Source organism: Raphanus sativus, chromosome 8, assembly GCF_000801105.2.
Source record: "Raphanus sativus cultivar WK10039 chromosome 8, ASM80110v3, whole genome shotgun sequence".
Taxonomy (NCBI): domain Eukaryota; kingdom Viridiplantae; phylum Streptophyta; class Magnoliopsida; order Brassicales; family Brassicaceae; genus Raphanus; species Raphanus sativus.
The window spans coordinates 26,033,331-26,041,684 of NC_079518.1; the positions used below are offsets into that span (position 1 = coordinate 26,033,331).

Here is an 8,354-nt window from a genome sequence, read left to right on the forward strand (position 1 = left end):
CCTCATCTTCTCCTTGATGTCAAAGTGGAGGATGTTCTCCTTGCCAAATGGAGGTCAATCGTCCTTCTTCACATTCACAATAGCTCCTGCTGTAGCTAAGAATGGCCTTCAAGAATCAATGGGTCTTGAGCCTCCTCACCCATTTCAAGCACCACAAAATCTGTAGGTATCTCATACCTTCCAATCTTCACAGGGAGGTTCTCTAGATGCCCACAGGGTACTTCACTGATCGATCAACCAACACCAGAGAGGTCTACACTTCTTGTACTGAGTGAATCCAAGCTTCTTTGCACCTACAAGGGCATCAAGCTGACACTAGCTCCTAATCGCAGAGACACTTTCTCAACACCATAGGTCCAAGAGCACAGGTAGTGTGAAGCTCCTGGATCGTCTAGCTTCTCTGGAGCATCAAGCCTCTGAATTATGGCATTGCACTCATGACTTAGAACCATCATGCCCTCCAATCTCCTTCTTCTTAGCAGCTACAACTCTTTCAGGAGTTTGCTGTATTGAGGAATCAGCATGAAAGCATCAATGATGGGCATTAACCTGAGCTTCACTCATCTGCTTCTCAAACAAGCCCCTGTACTTCTGTAGCAGCTGCTTCTTGAATCTACCAGCGGGAATGGAAGCTTTGGTTCATAGGAGGGGGGGACAGGAGAGCTCTCACTTGCTGGGAGCAGATTCACCATCTTTTGTTGTTTTCTTTCTCTTCCCCAACCTTTCCTTTACCCTTGGCTTTCACAATCTTCTCCAAGATCTCAGCATCTGTCTTCTCATCAACAATGACCACTTCATCATCTAGATTGATGGCTACCTCCTCACCTTGTTTCTCAGCATCCTTGGTGAGGTTACAGGAGTCAACTGCTTACCACTCCTAAGTGTGACAGCTTTTGCTTCCTTGGTTTTGATCTGACTTTCCAGGTAGAGATCCTTGCTGGCGGTTCTGGTGGGAGCTCATGGAAGCAAACTGATTCTCCAAATCTTGACAGAAGAAGCAGGTTGGAGAATTTGTTGTGAGCTCATTGTAGCTTCCATCGATCTTGGAGTGGAGATTTTTCAGCTCATAGCCAACATGCTTCTCACTTCTAGTCTTGAGACTCACAAAGATCTGTTTTCAGTAAGGCATCAGTGCTGCTCTGTTGAGGGCAGAGGAGCTAGGAGAAGAGTTTTGCTGAGGCTGATAGTTGCTCTGCTGGTTGTTTCGAGGCTGATAACCACTCTGCTGGTTGTTTGAATAGGGCTTCTGTTGGTAGTTGTTGTACTGAAAGTTGGGTTCCTTCTTGTACCCAGCTACCATTACTGTTGATGAAACACATTCTTCTTGCCCTTCCAAACCCTCAACCTCATTGACAGTAGGAGGTATCTCCTGGCTTGGGTGCCAACAAAGTTCACCTGCGCTTGTGTGGCCTTATCAGCAATGAGTTTGTCAATCTTCTCCTGAAGAGCCTTTATCTCATTCCTTGTTTGATTGTCATCACCTCTGCTGCTTCTGTCATGGTCTCCACTGTAGACTGCATCACTCTTAACCATGTTGTCAACCAGAGCTCTGCCTCTTCCTCAGTTCTCCCCAAAAAGAACCCATTGCTAGCTGTATCCAGTCTGGCTCTGTACTTAGGAAGAGCACCTCTGTAGAATGTGCTCAGCAAGCTCTCCTTAGAGAATCCATGGTGTGGGCACTGAGCTTGGTAACCATTGAATCTCTCCCAAGCTTCACTGAATCCTTCCAAGTTCTTCTGTTGGAGCTGGAGATCTCATTCCTCAACTTAGCAGTTCTTGAGGTAGAGAAGAACTTCTCCAAGAATGCCCTCTTGCAGTCTTCCCAAGTGGTGATAGAGTCACTTGGTAGAGACTTCTCCCATTGACGTGCCTTATCCCCAAGGAGAAAGGGAATAGCTTGAGCTTTAAGACATCCTCTGATACACCATTAGTCTTTGACATACCACAGTAGCTGTCAACTTATCCAAGTGATCAAAATGGTCCTCACAGCCAGACCATGATACTTGTTGTTCTCTATGCAGTTTAGCAGTCCTGGACTTGATCTCAAAGTTGTTAGCAGCCACAGCTGGTGCTCGAATTCCAAGTCTAGGACCATGGATGTTGGGGCGGTCATAAGTGCCAATGGGGCGAGTTGGTCGCTGTTGAGGTCCATTGGGGTTCTGAGGATTTTGTTGTTCTTCATTGCAGCTTCCAGTGGCTGCAGTTGAGCCTGTTGCTCTCTTGTCTTCTCTTTCTAGTACACTCTCTCTCTAAAGCTCTGATGTCTGTGGCTCTTGGAACAAGTTTGATGTACCCTTGCTCCTCAAGTTCATACACCTGAAAATCACAAAGAGTGAAGAAGAGAATCAGTAACTTACAAAAATAAAAATGACTTAGTCCAAGCAAATAACTAAATCTCAATGTTCAAATCAAACTCAGAATTTGGCAACGGCGCCAATTTGATGTTAGGAGTTTTGAGGCTCCTAAGTCAAATGATAGTATAGTTGGTAGTAATTTGTCGAACCAGTTCTGAGGGATTTCAATGCAGAGAGAATGCAAGTATTTGCCTAATCTAAGTGCAATCAATGAATTGGATGGTTTTTAAACTAAAACTAGAATGCAAGCAATAAAAATGATACTTTTAAGCTATTGGAAAGAGAACTCATGGGTATAGGATTTAGACCTTGTGTGATCAGGTTTCGAACTAAGGAATGTAAATGATAAATCAAACTATCAACCTTAAGCCTAGACACAATTCTAAGCAAGCTCTATGTCTAGATGAATGCTCATTTGCTAGCATGTCTCAAACATCAAATGTCTTTTGTTGAATAACATGCAAGCAATCATTACTAACAAGTCTATTAGCTATCTTAGCATCTTTAACAACAAATATTCTTTGGCAAAGTACACTAAGAGCCTAGGAGAGTTGACTCAGGCATTTCATCAAACACCTTTTGGGTGGGAAATGCCTAGAGATCACCCTTTGAGTGGCCTACTCAAATGATGCATTAAGATCACTCTACTAGCAAGGAACAAGTATGATCTACACCTAAACATCCTAGAACTAGCCTAATCACCCTTAATCACCCTAACCCATGAATCCAAAAGTGATTACTCACTAATCTCATTGATTCCTCTTAAACCCATGGTGGATTTCAGATGAATCATATAGAGATTAGAAAGAAAATCACAAGAACACAAGAACAATCAAAGCAAAAGAGAACTTTTCTTGAGAAGTTTTGTGTATTCAAATGATAAAAGATTATCTGCCAAAAGGTGGCTACAACATCCTAAACATTAGGTTTTTCAGAGAAAAACGTGCATAAGAAATTGCAAAAAGGTCCTTGAAAAATCATAAAATCGTGTAGCAAAAGGGGCTGGAGCGACCTTGGGGGGTCGCTCTGAGAGGTCGCTCCAGCCTCCTTTTTTGTGTCTCCGGCGATGAAAACGCGAGCTACTTAGGTGGGTCGCTCTGGTTGGTCGCTTGGGTGGGAGCTACCTTAGGGGGTCGCTCCGGAAGGTCACTCTGCGGTTCTCGACCATGATGGATATGCCTCTAGTAAATTGATCGTTAACTTCTCCATTACATCTCCAAATGACTTGAAACCACTTCCATTAGAAAGCTAACTCAATTTCCTGTGTCTCCACAAAATCTTAGCAAAGAAGATTCTCTAAGGCCTCCATCCATGCTCATCTTTCACCTCCTTTTGATCACATTGCTTCCAATGTCTCCAAGAACTCCATGTGGTGTTCCAATACCTGATAGAGACATATGTATGCCAAATGCAACCTAAACATGCCTAAATCCTAATTCTATATGATGCAAATGCTTATGAATGAATAGCTAAAACAATGCAAATATGCAAAGATATCACCGCATCCTCTGCTTTTACAACCCCAAAAGCTATAGGATATTACCCATATTTTCATCGTTGACATGCAGCCACTAACATCACACCTATGCACTTACCATTAGATGTGCTCCATCTTACAACATAACCCTCCTCATTACGGAAACTTTGATACCTGCAGCAAAAGAAATGAACAAATACATAAACCTCTTCTTAGCATCAAGTTCAAGCTCGTTATGTTTTGTACCTGGATTGGCGTGATTTATTTTGTATAGATAACGAAGGCAAGTCCTGATAGCCACTGGCATGAATGCCTCTAACCATATCTCGTGCATATTCCAAGGTACTATGAGCCTTCATACAACCAATGTCAATTCATAAATTGCCCTAATACAGTCCATTATTTAGGCTGGATTCTTTTAGATCACTACCACCACTAAATTTTTCAACATACATGTTTCCAATACATTTTGCATTTTTCCTGTCGGTGACGAGAATACCTATGGACCGCAGAGCATTTATGAAGATCAATATATTTACGAACGAGGAATTCTAGAAATGATCTTGATATAGTTGAAGCATGCATCCTCTAGGAACATTCAGGAACGAAGCACTTTGCGTAAATACATACTTCCAAGATTTTTTATGCTAAAATTAAACTTTTCGATCACTGAAAGGTCGCTTAGTTTCATTATTAGTTCCTTCTTCCCACTGAATATGTCACCAGATTTATTAATTCATCTTCCGCATTTGTGATGTTTCATAGTCTCAAGTGATGGCTTCATAGTCTTCGTACTGAACATTTCCAAAAACTACTAAAATCCATAGAAGCATTCTCTCTGATAACACGCTGTTGATTTCTATTCACATAAGACGACCTTTGTTTGCAGTAAATGAGACATAAAGACACATAGCATATGTCTTGAATAATGTGATAAAGATTGCAAGTTGTCTGTCATTACTCAAGATCATCGAATGAGTGTTTCTAGGCATATGCTCCAATATTCGTTAGGCAACATATAAGCAAGCTCGCCGCTTTCATCTCATTAATCATATGTAATCTTCACAGACCATGCGAAGAAAATCTCATATTTGATACATCACTACAAAAAAGCATTTCCCTTCGTAGTTAGAAAGAAATTCCAACCAACATTATCCAAAACAGTAACTAAGGCAACATTATCTGCATAATACAGAATTTGCATCAGTACACATCGCAGAACTAATTTTTCAAAAGGCAAACAAGGTATAGTGAATCGTAGCGGCAAGAGAACATCATTTTAAGGCAACCATAAAAAAAGACTTGGCATTTTTTTATATATATTTTATAACAATGAACTGTTATCATACCTGGTGTTTCTCAGATCTGGATAAAGCTGTATTATGTTCGCCTTACACTATAAATCTTCCACCTAACATTAACTTAATATATCAGATATACTCGAAGATCAGACAGAATTTTTTTATAAAATCTGATATGTTAGAGATTGTTGAAGTAAAGGGAGAGAGTCGTTGACGATATGAATAACTTATTATTAGATTTGATATCTAAGAAGCTGTTGAAGGTAAATTGTGTCTTTATTTCTTTTTAAATTTTTTTAAACCCAATAATGACATTATGTGTAAGAAAATGTTAAATGTAATTTTTCAAAAGGGTAGACCTTTTATCATTTTCCTTGGAATGGTCTTTCTCACATTGTCTTTTTAAAGTATGGCATTTAACAAATGACTCTATATTTCTAAAATACTAATTTTATTAATTTATATTGAGTAGTTTTATTTTGTTTTGCACCATTCAAAATATATCATCCATATCTATTTTCATATATTTATCGTATTATATTTGCATTGATTTATTATTTATATAAAATATGCATAAAATAATATATTGACAAACTAACTTATATATTTATATTTTGATCATGGTTTTGACATGTGTAGTTTTTACATTTGCAAGAGCGAAAATGTGGTAAAATATTTTTTTGATCATGGTTTTAAGCCGCGTATTTTATCATGGTTTTAACCCGGATATTTTACTTCTAGTAAATAAGAGCGTAATGAAAAATTGTAAGAACAAATATCGTATATGCTAAATTAAAGTACATAAATCAGATATAAAAATTTTATTTATAAATAAGTTAATATAGGAAGTATTATATTTTCATCCAAAAAGGAATGACCATGAGTTTTAATTACTGGTTCAGTTTTTAATAACAGATAATATTTTAAAAAAATTATTGGTGGATTCAAAAATAATCTAATCTATATATTATTTTATGTCCTATTGGATCTCGTGTTGTATATTCAGTTTGGACCTATTGAAAAAGTCATTAATATTAAAATAGGATAATATTTGCACCTTGCACATGGTAAATTTATATGAAAATTATTTAATAAATATTGTATGAAAAAAAAATTTATACTTGATCGAATTAATATTTTTGGCCTTTAAACAATTTGTTTAAACTTTTTTGTTATTACATAATTTTTTTACTGATGGGCTGATCCAATTTTTAAAAAATATATTAGGTCAAAAAATCACTTATCGCATAAGAATCTAATGTTTAGGCCGAATAATTTCAGGCCTACTATTTAGTTACAATGAAACTATGCGCTATTTAGTTACAATGAAAACTATGCCAGCTCGATTTTATATTATGATGTAGAATTATAAGTTAATTATGGTTATAAGAAGTTTTACGTTCACGTGTCAATCCTATATATCTTCAATATTTTTATGTAGTTTTTTTCATTTTGGTTGTTGTTCGATATAAATATTGATTTTGGGAGTTATTTTCATTTTGTTTTTTATTTTGGCCTGAAATTTAGAATGTTTAAGATTTAAAATTATTAAAGAGATATATACTTAGGTTAAGATCTACGTCTTTGTGCAGAATAAATATTTTATATTCATTACTTATTTTATTTTTATGCATATTATGAAATAATAAAAATAATAATTATATAAATAACTAATAAATCAGTACTATTATGTAAAAAATTAGCGTGCACATATAAAGAAACGATCATTCTTGTTTGTTCGCAATCATTTTAGGGTAAATATATCAAAATAATTAATCTTATCTATGTATATGATGTATAATTAAATTAAATGATATTAAGATATATATAATATATAGTATAATTTTAATATGGATAGTTATTAAATGAAGTTTTTACTTATATGATTTTATGATTATTTGCATATTTGCATAACAAAATTTTACACCAACGATTTTTTTAAAAGTGTGGGATGTTTAGTGATTTCAATAATTTACAATCATTTAAAAAAAACAATAAAGATTTCAGAATTAAAAATATTAACTGTTCAATATATGGTTCAATGCAAATAAAATACAAGTATTATTTTCATATGATATAGAGTTTATTTAAACGATATATATGTATATATATATTACGTAAACACCTATTAAAATAAAATTATTTTATTCATATGGTTTTATATATCATTGTATTTTATTACATAAAAATTTTAAACCTGATCATTAAAGTTTATGTGATACTTTTAACAGTTTTAGTAATTTATACTCGTTTGAAAATTTTAAAATACAATATGTTACAAAATCTAATTTTTTATTATATGATTAATGTTATTGTGTAATTTATTTAAATCATAAGAAAATAACAAAATGATAGAAAGTATAGAGAATGTTAGCAAATATTATTATATAAAATCAATATTTGTCATATATATTTTTAGTCACATTAGATATTACTGTAGGTTTTATTTAAGGAAAAATAGATAATAAATTTCAATTTGATAAATGAATGTTCTACAAAACCTCTCCAACCACTGTACCAAAAACACGTTTATACAATTGATAACTTTTAAAAAAATTTGGCGACTAAAGTGATTGCTTCTTAATATTTAAGCCTAGGGCTGGCTCTGATCCTACGGTTGGAGAGGGTTGAGAGGCTGAGTAGAAGACATGGATTTTTTTTATGTGAGAAGTCTTAATTCAATTTCCAAAATGGAATACGTACAAAAATGGGAACATCAACGCCTCTTTAATATTCTCTCAAGACAATCAACGTATGTATAAAACAGAGTCGAAATACAGACAAAATTATTAAAAACACTACACAACATCGAATGCCATGGTCCCGTTTTAGTTATATAGTACGTATAAAAACAGAGTCGAAATACAGACAAAATTATTAAAAACACTACACAACATCGAATGCCATGGTCCCGTTTTAAAATATAGTGCGATGAACTTGTCGCTTGTGTCACTGGTTATCCCTTTTTTACTAATAGAGAAGCATTTGAGAGAAGAAACCTTAAATTGGTATTATATTCACAATTTTGCCATTATTACTGATGTGTCAGTACCACATACATTTTCAGCATCCATTTATAATTGACCAACATTTACAAGAGGAATTACATAATATGCTACTGTGACTATATTATACAACGTTTCATATATTCAAATAACACATCCAACATCGTTTTAAAATACACAATAGCTTTGCAATAGAGAGGAAATTTAGCGGAGTGAA

General features: G+C 34.8%; 1 non-coding gene across 1 annotated transcript; it reads left to right on the forward strand.

Moving 5' to 3' along the window:
* The first annotated feature begins 1,662 nt into the window (after positions 1 to 1,662).
* On the forward strand, positions 1,663 to 1,768 carry LOC130499341 (small nucleolar RNA R71). Its single transcript, XR_008938220.1, has one exon. It is a non-coding gene; the product is annotated as a small nucleolar RNA R71 (small nucleolar RNA).
* The last annotated feature ends 6,586 nt before the right edge of the window (positions 1,769 to 8,354 follow it).